Source organism: Megalobrama amblycephala, linkage group LG16 (assembly GCF_018812025.1).
Source record: "Megalobrama amblycephala isolate DHTTF-2021 linkage group LG16, ASM1881202v1, whole genome shotgun sequence".
NCBI lineage: Eukaryota > Metazoa > Chordata > Actinopteri > Cypriniformes > Xenocyprididae > Megalobrama > Megalobrama amblycephala.
This window is the reverse complement of record NC_063059.1, coordinates 15560332-15579307: the sequence shown is the minus strand read 5'-3', so window position 1 is coordinate 15579307 and position 18976 is coordinate 15560332. Positions and strand designations below refer to the sequence as shown.

General features: G+C 33.8%; 3 long non-coding RNA genes across 5 annotated transcripts; all 3 read right to left on the bottom strand.

The window, feature by feature from the left end:
• Positions 1–745: 745 nt before the first annotated feature.
• LOC125249769 lies at positions 746–7046 on the bottom strand. The gene is made up of 5 exons (XR_007180636.1): positions 7000–7046; positions 6583–6667; positions 5838–5991; positions 3976–4049; positions 746–1956 (listed from the first exon to the last, which is right to left on the bottom strand). It is a non-coding gene; the product is annotated as an uncharacterized LOC125249769 (long non-coding RNA).
• Positions 7047–7361: 315 nt separating this feature from the next.
• Positions 7362–8818, bottom strand: LOC125249648. Its single transcript, XR_007180593.1, has 3 exons — positions 8668–8818; positions 8171–8206; positions 7362–7811 (listed from the first exon to the last, which is right to left on the bottom strand). It is a non-coding gene; the product is annotated as an uncharacterized LOC125249648 (long non-coding RNA).
• A 2607-nt stretch (positions 8819–11425) lies between these two features.
• On the bottom strand, positions 11426–18721 carry LOC125249765. Of its 3 annotated transcripts, XR_007180633.1 has the most exons (10): positions 17647–18721; positions 17157–17251; positions 16893–17044; positions 15849–16560; positions 12962–13015; positions 12706–12871; positions 12517–12577; positions 12341–12437; positions 12075–12127; positions 11426–11948 (listed from the first exon to the last, which is right to left on the bottom strand). It is a non-coding gene; the product is annotated as an uncharacterized LOC125249765 (long non-coding RNA). The 3 variants fall into 3 exon arrangements; XR_007180632.1 differs by having other exon boundaries at positions 12706–13015; XR_007180634.1 differs by having other exon boundaries at positions 12341–12419; positions 12706–13015.
• Between the last annotated feature and the right edge of the window lie 255 nt (positions 18722–18976).

Sequence of the window (18976 nt, the reverse complement as noted above, 5' to 3'; positions counted from 1 at the left end):
AATCTTCCTTTTTAACAGATTCTTTGTTTTCTTACACACTGAAAAAAATGTTATGTTGAATTTACTTAATTTTATTACGTCAAGGGGTTGCACGAAATAAATTTATCTAAATCCAGATATATTTTATAAGTTGAGTTTACTTATATTTTATAAATTGGTTGTACTTATATTTTATACATTGAGTTTATTAATCTCTTTCAGTAATTTCAGATTAATTATATTCATAATTTTAGCTAAACTATTTTGAGTAGAATTTACTCAAATTAATTGTGCAACCAGATCAATTTAATCGTTTAATTTCTACATATTAAAATTAAGTTTAATCCAATATTTTTTTTTAATCTATTGTATCTTTCATTAATATTCAGACAAATAAAGCAAACCCAATATTTTCAACTCTAACTTTATTTTTCTGATCCAAGAGATATTTTTGCTCTCTCAAACAAGAATGCCAGTAATGTAACTCAAGTCACCATTTCTCAAATTGCTTTCTTATAACAAAATGCACTAGTATCATCCATTAACATAAAATACATTGTACCATTCGTTACAAAAACAAAACAAATGAACCAGATTAGCTGGAAGACAGCAAACACTGAGGAACTTGTGTGAGATTACATTAAACTGCAAACTTACATTGAGTCAATATTCCAAAACATCCTTAGTACAGCTTTAAATGTTCACAATAGTGGCTGTAATATATATATATATATATATATATATATATATATATATATATATATATATATATATATATATATATATATCACACACAGGAGAACTTTGGAGGAAAGCCCATTTGCAAGAGCACAACATATACAAATAACAAAATACACCAGTACTATACAGAACAAAAAATACTATAGTACAAGAACTGTCCACAGCTGCAACACAGTGCACACTGAGGACTTGATGCTGAAATTACAAAAAACTGCAAAGTTACATTCAAAAAATACTGTAATAGGAAAAAAAGAATGTAATATAACAAAATAGATTTTATGCTTGGCTGAGGTGAAAAAATTGGTGTATCAATATGGAAACACTTACTGAATAAAATGAAACGTGACTTAAATGTCCACTGAAGCTTAAGCTCCTCTGAGAATAATAAAAATAGTGGCAAATGAAAACATCACATCTGTGTGGAGCAATGAGGAGGCTGTAACATTCTTACATGAAACTAACAAGAAATGTCATAATTCCATGTTTTCCACATGGTTCTCCATCGTTTGAACTTTGACTGGAGCTCTTTTAATGACGTCATCTCATTGTGTCCTCTTCTTATGCAATGCCTTAATGGCGCAGACGTCACCAACTGTTTATCTCAAAGCGCTTAACTTCTAATATTCATATGGCGTTAATGGATGGATGGATACATTTTGTGCTGAGTGTGGATAGAAACCTGGCTTATTTCCAGGATTGCAATTTTTATTTCAGGTCAATATTCTACAAAATCCAATGACAACTTTAAATGTTCACACCAGTGGCTATGTATTACAGTCCACCACTCACTTTGTTTTCAGTTTGAAACATCTTCTAGGGCTGCATTTTACATCACACTAAATGTTTTCTATCGCCTCCCAAACCAGATTTAAAAATTCAGCTTAGCGGCGTTCACAAGAGCGGCTGAAGAAATCCTACAGTCCAGCAATGAGTTTGTTCTTTAGTCCAAGGACTTTGGGGGAAAGCCTTTCTCCATCCATTTTCAAGAGCACTTTTTGAATGAATTCATAGGAGTATTTCAGCTCTTTGGGGTAAGCCATGTTCAATACATAGATGACTCCCAGCATCATTGCACATGCTTGGGCTACAGATCCAATGTTGTCCAGAATGATTTCTCCTTCAACATAAATGCCAATGTCATCATGTGCTCCAATTTCTCCACCCTCTTTGTTGATGACATATTACGCCCATGGTGGAATTCTGCAGGTCTCTCTGGATGTCATCTCCTTCGATGTCCTGTATATTTGTAGAATATAAGAAAAACATGAATTTATGTAATAGATTTTAATGACCTGAAAATTCTAAATTTCTTTATATTTACAATATATAATTACACTGGTCAGTAAAACTATTGAAAATATTTTTGTCAGTTAAATAAAGGTTCATGTGAATTAACAAACCACAGATTTTTGTTTTTATGGCATTGTGAAAAATATCCAAACTTTTCTGCAAATGGAGCAGAGACACAGAAGTCAGAATGGATTGAGAGATGGACTAACACATTGTTGGTGTTGGTCTTTTAATTGAACAATAAGAAAAATAATGAATAAAGCCTGCCTTATTTTTTCAAGAACCAAACTGATGGTTTAAAATGTTTTAGGCAATTACTGAAAATCTCCAGTCCAGACACAGACAAATGTACATCATCCTGTGACAACATCCATGTTGTTTTACTCTGCAGGATTTCATTTCCTCAACATAAAGTTTGTCAGAGTCTGTTAATAATTATTGGATGTCAGAGTTCTTGAATGCACCAGGGTGTGTTTAGAAAATGGTACCTGCTTTGAAAACTGTGCAGCAAATTGTTGATTTTTATACAAATATTCTCAACCTTATGGCTACTTATATGGTTAAAATTAATTTTCTAAAATTGATGCTTTGGAAAATGGATCAGATTGAGATCCCCCCCATAAATAAAGAACAAAATGTATACCACACAGTTACAGAACATTTTTAGCTTTCTCCGTAGCAGCACTGCTGTGATCAGTATAGCTGTTAAGATTAGTGATCGACCGATATATCTGTTTACCGATATTTTTCCCGATATTTAAGCATTTTTCCATAATCGGGTATCGGTTTTGTAATATCGGATTCGCCGATTTTACGGCGCCATCTTGTGGCCGTTTTGAGATCTCCGCCATTGCAGCCCGGGCGTCTGAGGAGATCAGTCAACAACAACTCAGTGCACAGGTAAAGTATATGTTCTACTTGGTTTGCTTTAATTAATCAACTTTATTTAACATAACAGACATGCACAAATGAGATCTGAGACATAAATTCCTGATATAGTTAATTTATGCAGCTTGTTTCTAAACAATTGAGACGAACTCATTGAGTCACGTAGTGTAATTCGTCATGTCCTGCCCCAATAAAGACGTAACTTTACATGAATTAAATAAAAGACGTGAATGAGTGCATGTTGAAAATAAAAGCGCTGAATTTAATTCTCTATCTGTTGTATTTGCTCACCATTAGTCTAGAAGAAAAAGTTCGTTCATATTGCTTAGCAACTGACGGATGATCAGGAGGCTTAAGCACGGCCACTGAATTAAACTTTTGACAAGATTATCTTGTTTAAACACCCTAGATTATTATCATTTACTACATAACAATTATTTCGCTAATACACATATAAATATAGCCTACCGCTTTGTGGAAATTAATTATTTATTATCTCCATGCGCGATCGCGGTTGATTAAGTTATAGTCAAACAGCACTTTGTCAGTTGGCATTTCATGATTTAACGTTAGATTAAATTTAGATCATAAAATGCCAACTGACAAGTGCTGTTTAACTTTATATAGTCTCGGGAAAAAAAGTTCGTTCATATTGCTCAGCACCTGAATGGGTTGATGATCAGGAAGCCTCAAGCACGGCCACTGCATGAAATTTTTGACAAGATTATCTCGTTTAAACACCCTAGATTATATAATCATTTGATTTACTACATAACCATTATTTAGTTAATTGCACTTTAATTTTTTGGACTCAGACCCCTCTATTTATTTGTGTATAAATATAAAGTTGTTTTTTTTTTTGTATGCAAGGAGGGAGTGATTGTTATAAATAAAATGGTTTGTTCAGCTCATTTGTGTTGTAATAATTGTCAAAAACAGAAGTATAACAGTAAATAAATATCGGTTCTGCATATCGGTTGTCGGGTACATAAACATGCAAATAATCGGTATCGTTATCGGTTATAAAAAATCAATATCGGTCGATCACTAGTTAAGATGCATGTTAAATGCACTTACCAAAACAATATGAACTCCCCAAAGAATTAGGTGTTGGTCCACATCACACCAAGACAATCAGATATGAGAATAACCTGCAACAGAAATAAAAATGGGCAGGGATTAAAAAGATAAATTGTAAGCATGTTGAGGAAAAAAGTAATTGTCCAATAATCACAAACTTGTGTCAGCACAAAACATGTTAAAGCCCACGACTCAAATCAGATCACTACAAACTAATTTTTGTCCAAGTCCAAATTTTAATAATACCTTATTACTATAAAAAAATATCCAACAAATGGCAGATTAAGAGGGTGGAAGTGGACAGACAGACATGGACTTCATTATCAGGAAAGATTATTTTAATTATCAACTTATTTATTTATTCACATTGGGACTATTTTCTTGCAAGTGTGTTATTCCTCTTATAAATTACTTAAGAGCATTTAGAAATTACATCAGAAAATAATGCTTTCAAAGCTTTAGATGCTCTAAGCATACAGACAGGAAATTATATGAAACAAGAGGGGTATATTGAAGTTTCTGGAAATTGTGTGAATTAAGTACAAAACAGATTTGGTTTCTTAAATTAACTACCATTGTTTGTACAACAATGCATGAAATGAAGAGTTTGGTTCCAAAACGCAATAACTCCATTTTGATTAATTTGAGTAAAAAGGTGTTTTCTTTACCAAGAAAGTGGCAAGATGAAAACCACTATTTTCTGTTTCAAACTTTCACATAGCATCTTTTGGTTATAAAAACATAAAAAATTCAAATCTACATTTTGATTTTAAAAAGTTTATTATAAAAACGTATTATTTTTTTCCCCAAAATGCAATAAATCCATGACACTTTTTTTCAAAATGCAATTAATCCATCAATATAAAAGTTATTTTTCAAATTGAAAATACACAACAAAGTAAGTTGATTCATATACATGACAGAGTCTCAACTTTGCCAATATTTATCTTATATACAGGCATTTTACTAAAAATACATTCAGCCGTCGCTCCCAAAATGAATCTTGTTAAATTATTTGTCATTACCAATTAAAGAGTATCTGGCGCCACCGCACGGTTAAATAAACACATTTGCCGAGTACATTGGTATTAAAAACGGCTTTAAAAAAGCCTTCAATGTTTACAGTGGGTGGAATGGAGCGCTGTGATCGGTTGAGCGGATATATCGCGTTCTGCAGAGAAGGGAGACTGGCGTTTGTCGTGTTTTGGAAAGAAACGGAGAAAACATGGCAGAATAACACGACGGATATCGATATCGCAAAATTAATAAATGACTTTTCAATACCGACCAGATACAATACTGATTTTGGTGGAAACTCAATTTTTTGAAAATGGCGTTTATCGCGTTTTGGAACCAAACTCTTCAAATATAAACACCTGTACAATGTTTTAGAATAAATAATTGTGTAAGGTTATTTACATTGTGTCAGATCATATTATATGGCGATTTTTATAAACTGTTTGTAAAATCAGAAACAGAAAAATCTCTTCACAATGCAGTCCACAAGCCTACAACTACTAAGTACATTGTGAGATATTATAACTGAGTCAACAAGTCAAGACCCCTGTCAGCTCTTAGTTTTGTAAATTTAATTAATTTGTTAATTTAATTAAAATTAATTAATTATTTTTTCTGTCTGGTCTTTCACTGGACTATCGGCTGTGGTCGTACTAGCTGGTCCTCTCTTGTCATCTGCAAATCTCCTGCTATTTAGTTATGAAACATTTGCATGCTTCTACTACATGTACTTTCAGCCCCACCTTTACGTTTTAAGCTCTGATAAGGCGAGTCGGATACCGTCCACGAGGACTGCTACCCATGCCGCTACCACGAAAGAGAAGCTTGTTTTTATTTCCTACCCGCATTCCGCGAAGACCTGCCTCTGATTGGCTAGTGTTCGTTGCATTCGTTGGTTAGGTTTGCGCAGAGCTCTGGGTTTGCGCAAGTGGAGTGACAGGCCTTGAAAAATGTCACAGTCGGTCAGAGCCAGTCAGCGGCAGAGTAGGGGCGGGTCTACGGGTGTGAAAAAAATACAAACTTTTAAAGAAACGGTAAATTCAGGCACCCAATGTTACCTAGGCCTGCCATTATGATTATGTAGAAACAAATTCTTGCCGTCAGTGCACATTAACCACCTTTTACCAACATGATTTCACAGGTGTATTTTGTCCTAATGTTAACACATTGACAAGATTAGAAAGCATGCTTACAGCCAGTCAGGAATAACGTTAATGTAATGTTAGGCTTGGCCAGTCTAACGTAACGTACAAGCCTAGACAGCAAGGAAGGTGCAGCTACAATTAACGTTAACATTCGTAAAACTGTTTTGCTTTTATTCGGCTTCCACAAACTAATAAATAAGTCAAGACAAACACTGAATTCACCAAGCATTTAACACTTAAGCTAAGTTAACTTACTAACCTTACACAACTCACGTGGTTAAGCTAGTCGCTGAAACCTTACTAATGTAATTTATATTAAAAAACACACAAACTTAGCATTAGCTAAACACATTTTTTTCTATAAAATGTTTTAAAGTGTAAACAGAACCCTGTTTAAGTAACAAATATAACACACCAATGATTATATATATTGCTTACTTACCGAAAATGCAGAGCTGGATGCAGCATTCAAACCGAGTGCATCACGTTCAATCCCCCCGCCTTGGCGCCTTCAGAAAAAAATGTGTCTGCACATGCGCAGACCGGACAGTATATGGAAATTAAATGAAACGTATTTTTTTCTAATTACTTTTAATTGAATGAAATTAACTTGTTTTAAACAATGGCAGTGAATTTGAAAATTAGTAATAAAAAATAAGTAGGATTAAATAACACATTAAAATCAGTGAAATTAACCAGATAAAAACATGTAACATTTACAAGGGGTCAGAATCATTTTTTTCAGTGCAGGATGACGATGTCACAATTTTTCATATTTTGTTTAAATATCATTGTTTTTCATTTAATACTGCCCTTCGGAAGCAGCATGTTTCCCGGAAAAAAATTAAGTACAATTTACCTTGATATTTGAATTAAAAAGTTTTCACCCCCCGACTCTTAATGCATTGTGTTTCCTTCTGGAGCATCAGTGAATGTTTGAACCTTTTTTAATAGTTGAGTTTGAGTCCCTCAGTTGTCCTCAGTGTGAAAAGACGAATCTCAAAATCATTCAGTCACTGCTGGAAAAATAAAATATAAATAACATGCATTTTTTATGATCTCTCTAATTTTGTTAAAATTATTCACATTTTCACAGATTCTGCAAGGGGTTCACATACTTTTTCTTGCAACTGTATGAGTGATCTTTTTAGTGTGTAAGCAAAATTAAAAAACTGTAATTTACACAAGATTGTTGAAAATTATTCTGATAAAAGTGTTTTCCAAAAGTATGGCACTAATCTCCTGCACATACTTTACTTTCCTTCCTTTTTTAATTTTAATTCTCCTTTTTGAAATTTCTCTCTTGTTTTGCCTCCACTGTTGCTTAATCAACTGGATCCTATGATTGTGTAATTTAATAACAGTCTGCACATTTTTAATGTAGAGCGAACTCTGTCAGAGTCCACAGGACAGCACAATGAGTTCAATTCAGATAACAGTTCACTGCAGAAAAACAACTTCCTATTCCCCAAAAGACTGTCATCACCGCAGTGTCACAGAAATAAACTATTTAACCAATTACCATGGAAATCAAATTTAATTATAAACTGGCACCATTCCTGACACAAATGAGAGATTATTAACACAGAATCAGGGCTCCAAACTGTGATATATATAACACACTTTTCTGTCAGATGGACTTACGTTTGGGCTGATCTGAATCTTTACCCACTGCAAAACAAGACAGTAAAACACACTGTAAGTGAATCTGCTGAACATTATGGCTTGCCTTGCATTACTACATGATATTGAATTTCATCACATATTCACTATGAATACAGAAACATCAACAACCCTAATGTTGAGGACACAAATCAACCATGTGCATTTCATTCACTACATTTAACTTCTGCTCGAGCATAATCCTGTAGTAGTGTCCTCAAATAACATACAAAGAAAAAGACAAAACAAACAGACAAACAGATGAAAACCAAACTGACGAACTGCTCATTTAATAGCATAAAACATTAGTAAACTAAAGTAAGTGATGAATGTTTCACAGTAAGAGTCAGATCATGTAATGGACTTACTGTAGGGGCGATCAAAATCTGGACTCTTTCTGCCTGCTGCAAAACACACACACACACACACACACAGTAAACAAGCTTTACAACATTTCACTGATGGATGAAAATAGTGTTATTTAGTGCTGATTTTACAGATTTGATATGAATGTTTGAAAGGAAAAGAGCGACCTGATTGTCAGAATCATAATGAATATTTCAGCTGTTAGGCCTACTTCAGATGTCATCTTTTTTTTAAGATTTTTGAGACTTTTTTTTAAGTTACAGCGATATAACAAAAACACTTACCGCAGAACTTCTGCATCACAAAACATTCCGTAACTTTTAACGCTAATGTTTATCTGCGTGTGTATCTGTCCGTTACTCTCTCAGTTCATAAACGCCCCTTGAAATGCATAATTCATAAATAAATCATTCCTTAAGCAGGAAGAGAGTCGGTTATGATATATCATACAAACGTTTAACATGTTAATAAACATATTTTGTTGTTCTTAAAACCTTACCTCCACTCTTCGCCATGTTCTGTTCACCTCCAACAAAACCGAGAGTAACCCTGTGTCCCAATGTCCAATACTGTCCATCCTAAAAATAGGCTACGTGAGATTAAAATAAGTGTGTCCCAAAGAATAGTATGTTGAAAATAGTATGCCAAAAGTCCCCGGATGGTCTACTATTTAGAGATTTTCGAAGTGTGCACACTATAAAGGCTAATATTGCCAACAACCCGTTGGACGAGGATTAGTTCAGAACTACAAACGCGAGTAAAAAGTGTTAAAAAACTACAAAACATGGCGGATATGCGCTATCGACCATGAGAGGTTTGAGTGACTAATAATCAGTTTAAACTGATAGAAAATATTTATTTAATGTTATCCGTGTTATTTTTCATCTGCAAATAACCAATATGAACTTTTATAAAGATCCGATTGGCCATTAACTTTTAAATGCATCATTAATATGAGGAGAGTCTCCACATGAAAGACCCGCGACTGCAGATCAACATTTCTCTCCGATACTGTAGGAAATTAGCTAAATGTAATGTGGAGGATGTAAGATGATTGACAGGTCAGTTTACGGTGACTGGATGCGACACGATTGTATGACGTGAGAGTATGTCCCAAAGCTCTTTTGCTACAAACGACTCATTTTATGAAGAAAAATGATATAAATGATACAAACCCTATGACCTGGGTGGTTTAAACATAATTGATTTTGAACAGATGAATGGCATGTTGAAGTTAAAATGCATTTTTATACAATTCAGAGAGTTTTTGGTTTAAAATTCCAGCATCATTATTTAAGAAATTTGGCGGCATTGAATTCTTACTTAAATGTGACTTCTATATTTCTAAACTTCCAATTAAATTATCTGCATTTCATCAACAAGCTTTGCGATACTGGAAACTAGCACACACCCATAACTTTACACCACATTAATTCCTTAATATAGAATAATAACTATATTCTACATAGAAATAAATCACTTTTTTATGAAGATTAGAAATATTTGGTTTATAAAGGATCTCTTCGACAATGATGGAAAGGTGCTGGACTACAAAACTTTTACTATTAAACATGGTTTCGCATGCCATTCACAGTAATTTCAGCCATTCCTGAAGGGTTATTAATCATATAGTCAATTTACACCAATTTTACCATCACTATAACTTGGGCAAACTGAGTTTAAAAATAAGAAATGTACAAACGTTTATATTAGACAAACATTCAACAATATCATGTAACCTTACAGGTCTGCGAGGAATTATTTGGATATTTTCTTTGATAAACAAATGCTTAAACATATTAGAACCTCCTATTTAAAATCCTGTTCAACCCAAAATTAAAGAAACTCACTTTAAAATCTTATATGATATTGATATTCATCCCTCTGGAGAGTTTCTAAGGGTTAGATTTAACTTTGAAATGATACTATGTAAATTTTGTAATTCTTGAATACAGAGTGATTCAGTGTATGTAGAATAATATTCTAGGGTCTTCTGGGAAAAAGTGCAATTATGGTTAAAAGAGGGAAATGTGGTTGATGTGAACCTGTCCTTTATAGATATTAAATATGGAAACTATGAAGAAGATGGTAAAAAAAAAGGTTTTTTGATTAATACCTTACTTTTGTTAGCAAAACATTTTATTCACAAATGTAGATTTTTTTAAATCACCCCTGTTTACAGTATTTAAGAATTATTTGAGACAAAAAAACCTGTTAAAAAAAAATAAATAAATAAAAAAGCTGGAATTTTGATGGATTTATTGGAAAAATATAATTTGTTATAATGTTATTTTATCTCCTGTATTTAATCTTTATTAATATAGATGGATTACCCTCTTAACATTGATGCCTTGAATGTAAATTGTATGCCATTTTGTTTTGTAAATTTGTAATACTTTTGTTAATATTTTAAGAAAATAAAATAAAAAATACTCTTTTGCTACACACTCAAAAGTAAGTACTTTTCGTTCACAGAAAGAGTGCATGCTTTTAGGGCGTAGTATAAGTAGGCTACGGAGCCCCGCACGTCACCCATAGGAGAAAAAAAAACAATCCGTGCCGACGGTTTTGCAATCCGTTCCCTCAGTTTATAAACCGTACCCACGAATTCTTAAACTGTTCCCTCGGTTTAATAATTCGTGCCCACGGATTAATAAACCGTACCCACGAATTTCCAATCCGTGCGCTCAGATTTTGCAAACCGTACCCTCGGTTTTTAAATCCGTTCCCACAAATTCATAATCCGTGCGCACGCTTTCACAATCCGTTCCCACGGTTTTGTAAAAACTGTACTCACGGATTCATTTTAGAAGAAGAACATAGTATAGGCCTACTTTACTACAGTAAACTGTAGTGTATATTGTAGAAAACTTAGTTCAATATTGGGTAAAGTAATTGTTTATATTACTACACTCTAAGAAGAAAAGGTTCAAAAATGAACCTTTTGAGGTTCCTGGCGATTGCAACTGTGGGGGAACCTTAAAGGTTCATTTTTGAACCTTTTTAAAAAGGTTCTAATTGGAACCTTCACTTAAAGGTGCATTAAAGCCCCATTAAGGTTCCATTTTGAACCTTTTCCTTTTAGATAGCAATAACATATATTAATAATAATTATTAAAATATTATTTAAATTATACATTAACTATATGTCTTATATATAACTTGTATAACTATATCTTAATCCCATTTCAAAACATTGAATACAGAACACAATGATTGTCTATAAAATGTTTAATACATAAATATAAAATGTGAGCACAGGCACCAATGGACAGAGAAAAAAGGAATATTGTTTTTTATCATTCAAATAAATAAATAAATAAACAATCAAATAAAAAAATTCATTCATTAATCTATACATTTCCATCAACCTTTAACAGAATGTAGCTGAATATCTATCATTTTTATATTATTTTTAATCATTTAATTTTTAATTTATATATATTTTTTAAGATAATGTTTAAACAGGACATTAAACAGGACATTTTTATTTTTCAAATAATGTTAGAGTGTTTCTCGGCCTTGAACCATATTCAAGGTTGAAGATGAAGTACATTGTCATATGACCTGGTCATATCGTCTACTTCATAGACCTTCTCCCCTTGCATCATTATTTCTAAAACAGACTGCATCCAAGTGTAACCCGTGTGGCTCGCTTATGCCCAGCGTGATGTGCGGCCAGCGACACTGGGTATTAAAACTTGGTCTGCGTTGTGTTACGTTGTGTGGATGCAGAAACAGACACGGGACAGCAAGCAGTCGATTCACTGGATCTTTTTACTGAGTAAAAGAGAAAAATAAGCAGCCTCAGATTGAGTGGCCCTTATAACACTCTCTTCCATCGAATCACATTTCAAAAGGGCGGAAGAAAACATGAACATAAGGAAAATAATATAGAAAACATACCTGTTTAACAGAGACAAATAAGCAGCCTCAGATCGAGTGGCCCATATAACACTCTATAAAACAAATATGGTGCGCCTCCATTACCATGTGCTTGCTTCACATAAAAATATTAGAAAATATTCCTCAAAGAATGTAAAATATCAAAAATAATCCCAAGGATAGATAAAACAGTACTTTACATATAGGTTTGGGTTGAAATAAAGATATAAAAGATATAATTAACATTAGGATTAAATAAAATTAACAGGATGACAAAAGAAACCTACCTCTTCCATTGAATCACAGTTCAAAAGGGAAGAGGAGGAGACAGGACAGGAAATTAGGTCATACTGTGACCTCGCATCACTTAAAGGAGAAGCGCACCTTTAGATAAGGTATCATAAAACGTATATGAACAATTTTGTGTGAATTATAACAATATTTACTAGAATACTTTGTATACCTGTTACACAAGGCACATCCATTTACAGTATATACAGCACAGGGTTGGGTGTACGTGGTTCCTAAACAAGAAGAGAATAATGTTATATTAAATATAACATGTATGTATTCAATATAAACGCATTAAATGATACATAATTTCCATTATTATTTGCTTTCAAGTCACAATTTGAAACACAATTTTACTCACAACTGAGGGGACATTAAGGGCTGGATATCATGATAATATCATCCTTTGTGGAGTGATGTTTCATATAGTCTGTCCTCTCACTCTTTGTCCGTGTCATTTAGTCCTCTAAAAGGATTTGGTGATCTCCAAGCATTTGGTTTTCATTTTATCCAAGTGGATCCCAATGCTGTAATCATCTTCTCCTGAATAAATCTACCCACAAAAATATGTCTGCTATTCTTAAAAAACTTAAGTTGATTCTGTCTGGGACACTTACCCCAACTGCCCTTGACCTCTTTTGATACACATCTTGGTCAGACAGATTGTCCATCTAAAAAAACAAAAGAAATATATTATTAAGCAAGTGTGTAATTTTAGAGAATGGTGGAGAGTAAAAACAGTTCTCTATATTTCCAGGTCTCCAACAAGCGAACAATTCAACAAGGTGTGTTCAGCCATTGTTACAAAATACCAGTGCCCAGTTGCATAAAGCACCTTAAGTGTAATTTTCCCATAAGATCGCCCTTATGTTTCCCTTAAACTTAATGGTTATTTTCTGCAACACCCTTAAGTGTTACTTAAGGGTTTCTTTAGGCGAAACATCATAAACCCTAAGAATTTCCCTTAAGTAATCCTTTTAAAAACGATGTGTTGCATAAAGCCCCTTAACTGTCATTTCCCTAAGTATAACATAAGGTTTGGAAAACTTCACCTTGAGCAGGTGAGCAGGTTCAATCCAAGTATTCTAACGAGACACGATCGACTGCTTTATATGATGAACAAATTGTAATTTAGGCATTTATTCACATAAACATTGATGGAATTACATATGTATTTATATCTCTTATGGTCAACGGATGCGGAAATGTGTGCATCACGTGCAAGAACAAATCTCATTGGTTCTTGTGCTTGCGAGCACATTCGAGCTTCCAAAACAGCCTTATTCATATGGATGTCTTTCAATGAATGGACATAAATGATGAAAGAATATTAAAAATATCTTTATTTGTTATCCAAAGATGAATGAATGTCTTATGGGTTTGCAATGACATGAGTGTGAGTGAATGACGGCAGAAATCCCAATTTTGGTATTAACAAATAACGTGTCCATGGCAACAGCAGAATTTTATAATGGCAAAACCTGGATTGCTGTCGTGAAACACTTAACGGTTTCTTTTACCTAAGAAAACAGGTATTATACAACACCCTTAAGTCATTCCCTTAGTTAAGGAGAAATCACACCTTACAGTATTAGTTCACTTTCAAATTAAATTTTCCTGATAATTTACTCTCCTCCATGTCATCCAAGATGTTCATGTATTTCTTTCTTCAGTTGAAAAGACATGAAGGTTTTTGATGAAAACGTTCCAGGATTATCCTCCTTATAGTGGACTTCACTGGACCCCAAATGGTTGAAGGTCAAAACTACAGTTTCAGTGCAGCTTCAAAGAGCTTTAAATGATACCAGATGAGGAATAAGGGTCTTATCTAGCTAAACGATCGGTCATTTTCTAATTTGTTTTTAAAATGTATATGCTTTTATATAAACAAATGATCTCCTTCAAGTGGTTCTGCCACTTCCGTATTCTTCAAACAGCATACCCTATACGTCCTTTGCCTTCCCTATTCAACTTATGGAACGAATGCAGCACCAGTTCCGTTTTTTCCGTAAGTAGAATAGGGAAGGCGTAGGACATACAGCATAAACTTTTTGAAGAATACGGAAGTGCGCAACCACTTGAAGGAGATCATTTGTTTATAAAAAAAAGCATATACATTTGTATTTTTTTTAGAAAATGACCAATCTTTTTGCTAGATAAGACCTTTATTCCTCGTCTGGTATCGTTTAAAGCTCTTTGAAGCTGCACTGAAACTAATTAATTTTGACCCTCAACCGTTTGGGGTCCACTGAAGTCCAGTATAAGGAGAAAAATCCTGGAATGTTTTCATCAAAAACCTTAATTTCTTTTCGACTGAAAGAAAGACATGAACATCTTGGATGACATGGGGGTGAGTAAATTATCAGGAAAATTTTATTTGAAAGTGGACTAATTTAAGATATTTTGTTGAAATCTGATGGCTCAGTGAGGCCTGCATAGCCAGCAATAACATTTCCTCTCTCAAGATTCATTAATGTACTAAAAACATATTTAAATCAGTTCATGTGAGTACAGTGGTTCAATATTAATATTATAAAACCACGAGAATATTTTTGGTGTGCCAGAAAAACAAAATAAGGACAAATAGTGATGATGAGTGTGTCGAATCAGCGGTTCGGAGCGCCAAAGTCACATGATTTCAGCAGTTTGGTGTTTTGATGCGCAATCCGAATCATGATTCGACACGCTGATTCATAATGCTCTGAAGCTTAAAGGGGGGTATAATGCTATATTCTGACTTATTTACACTGTTAAAGGGTTGGATTCTCATGCTAAACACGGCCAAAGTTTCAAAACACGAGTTGGACGAATGACGGAGTACTGTATTTCTGTGCCAACAATACTACACCAGCTTCCTGCAGCAGTGTTTTGAATTCGGCCATCACTAAATAAGTTGTTATTTAGTTTTTTTTTGGCACACCAAAAATATTCTCATGGCTTTATAATATTAATATTGAACCACTGTACTCAAATGAACTGATTTCAATGTGTTTTTAGTACATTAATGGATCTTGAGAGAGGAAATGTCATTGCTGGCTATGAAGGCCTCACTGAGCCATCGGATTTCAACTAAAATATCTTAATTTGCATTTCGAAGATTAATGAAGGTCTTACAGGTGTAGAACAGCATGAGGGTGAGTAATAAATGACATTATTTTCATTTTTGGGTGAACTAACCCTTTAAGGTGCTTTATGCAACCGGGCACAGTTCTTAAGAGACAAGACTGGAAGAGTGTATGTAAGAACATGTCAAAGAGCCCTTCAGTTTATATATATTAGCTATGTAAGTGAAAAGGTGTTATTTCATTTGGCATACTTACATCTACAATACTTGCCATATTTTTAGTGTCACAAGTCCTTGGACCCTTGGTAAAATAACCCATTTCCTTACTTTGCTAAACCTGCTACGAATTTCATTTAGTCTTTCAATACCAGTCAAATGTGATCTTTCTTGAATTAGTTTTTAAGCATCTCATGCCATGTGTCACTTACCTGGTTCCTTACCTGTTCGTCTCACAATTGAGATCCCTCACCTTCATCGTCCTTTGTCTTCAGTCCAGACCAATCCGCTCACCATCATCTACAAATACAAAGAGACTGTTATCATCCAGCTAAGTTCATTCAACCTGTCATCATTCAATCTACTAACCTGTTTATTCTCCCCATCTCTGCCACCTGCAATAATAAACCTTTGTGAACTGTATTAGCTCTGTTGTCTCCTTCTGTCCGTGACACCATGACTCCTTTAAAAATAATATTATTTAAAATACTATAAAAGGTTTTATGAAACTGCAGGGCTCTTTGACACGTTCTTACATACACTCTTCCAGTCTTGTCACTTAAGACTGGTTTTTGGTAACCAGGGCTAAACTAACCTTGTTGTATTGTTTGCTTGCTTTACCTGAAATTAAAGAAAGGCAATTTTACCCTCCATCTTTCTTTAAAATTATGCACTTACCTGTACTTCACTGTGGGAATTAACATATATATGTGCACATCTGATCAAACAGATTATTTTTTAACTCCATTTGCTTTGTGATAAAAAAAATAATAAATAAATTTTATAAAGAAAAAAAATCTCCACTCTCCTTAAGTTTTTTTGTATTGCTAGTGGGGTAGCTGATAAATTTCTGGTCACCCTGTTTGAGCAATACAGTACGTTGTGTTGAGATTGATCCATGTGAAATACCAAATCAAGTCCTACAGAAACAAAAAACTGCAGAGAGGTGCATGTTATAATGGTACTACTAACAGCTCAGTAATTTGTAATGATAGCAATATAGTTTAGCTAAAAGTATGTGGAAACCTAACCATCACACCTATACAAGTTGATGGGCATCCCATTCCAAAACGGGAATGCAATATAAGTTTAAAGCAATGTAAGTTGTTTTGGATAACAGTGTCAACTAAATACATACATGTGAGAAAATGCTAGTCACTGAATTCTTTAGTACAACCTATTAAGTAATTAAAAAATGTTAATAATAATTAATAGAGGTGTCCACATACTTTTTTTTAAAACTTTAAGAGTAGATGTAATAAACTTACACATGAATGGTGTTTGTGGTCTTGGTAGGCATCTCAGTCTTTAGGTTTTCTTCTAATCTTATGAATTTAACTTGATCCTTCAATTTAGGGAATATTTTAGGTATCATAGTTTTCAGTTAGGTTCATTCAAGTGTCCGCATCAATTCCATTGTCTGTTAAAACAACAGGATTCAATAGGAGAATGTCATATCTGCTTAATTGTGAAAATGTCTGTTTTGCTGCAATGGGGAAGTTAAACAGAGTGTGCATTTTTGTGAGATAAACCTTGAAATGTAGGGATGATCATCTGGAAACTGTTGCCATCAACCAGTCAGCCACATGGATTTTCCAGTGAATCAGCTCTGAGCTCATCCTTGCCTCTATATGCAGAGAAATATTGCAATTTAGAAAACAATGCGTTATAGAATATGAATAAAAATAAACTTTTCATTTTTACTAAATTCTCTCTCTCTCTCTCTCTCTCTCTCTCTCTCTCGGGCGCGCGAGCAAACACACGCGCACACACAGTAAGGATAAAAAACGGCAAAATATCTTGAAATAGTATGTGGAAAAGGTGTAGTAAGTGGTACACCCGGAATTATTTCTCCAGGCCGTTAAATTGACAATATTGTGGCCGCATTAACACGACGTGTCTGCTTAGGCCCGTCGTCATTTATTCATTATCACACACCTTAAAGTTATTATGACATTAAATAGGTGTTTCATAGCTTTTTCAAAAAGTTAATAGTTTATTTGAGACGTTATGTTGTCTTACCTCAGATTTTTGTGTCGTTCCGCTCAGTCCCACTCGGTCCCGCTGCTGCCGCTTCAAAATTTGTAACGGTTTTTTTCCACGTGACCACTGACATCATTGCGCGAGAGAGACTTGTGGAGATTCAGTGCATTGCGTTGCGTACCAAAGCCCAGATATAGGAAACATTTAAAGCATTAGGAAGGATTTGCTTATTCATGCTTAAAAACGAAACAATATTAATAATCTCGTTTACTTTTAGTGAAAATAATGTACTTTTGAATTGCTAGTTATTTGTCAGTATTCTTATTTTGTAAAAACGTTTAGGCACAAGCAATCTCAGCACATAAATGATTAACAACAGCTGTAGTAAAAGCAATAGTTGTAGTAGTAGTAGTAGTAGTAATGATAATAATAATAAACTAAATAAAGAAAAAAATAATCTTCCTGATGAAACCTTACACAATACAATTATGAAATGTTTTCTAAAACATGAGCTAATAACAAAGTAGATAAAGTTGGAACAGAAGGAGAGATGAAACACGTAAAATAAATTGCCTGTGCATCACACTTTACTCATGATTTTTGCTCTAAAACTGCATAGTGTCCTTTTCAACTGGGGAATATTTATACGGTTGTCTAAGCGGAAGATATTGAACACAGTCTATTTTTAGGGCTAAGAATTTCACGTCACCTCTCCATTTAACATTGAACAGCTTCTTGTCCATTTATGAATGTAAAACTGAATTTTTATTCTTGGTCTTCTTAGTTTATGCTTTAAAAATGGACAAAAAACATGGTGTCTTTCAATGTTATGATGCAATTTATAGAAATGTGCGGGGAGGTCGGGGGGTACAGATGAAACACTGTATCGACTGTACACTCCATAGAATCCAATCATATTAGAAAAGGTTCATAAACGAACCTTAACTACACACAGGTTCTAATATGAACCCTGTTACCACAACAAAGGTTCTAAAAAGAACTTCCAAATAACCAGTTTACCTGTAAGTTCAACTTTGAACCTTTTTGATAGTTAGAAGTTCATATTTGCACTGTAAAGTTCTTTATTGAACTCCAAAGGTTCGACCTCTTCTAAGAGTGTATAGTTGTTATATTATCACAGCAACTATAGAATTACCACGATAAATTAATTCAGATACTTCACTATATATGGTTAAAAAACACTATAGTATTTACTATAAATTACTATAGTATTTTTTTCACCTGGGCCAGGTACGTGTTAACGAATCTTATTGTTTTATTGTGTATTATTCATCAAATTATATTAACTGCAGTGATTCTCTATAGCAACGGGTAGCGGAATACAACGATTTTATAAGAATTATGTGCT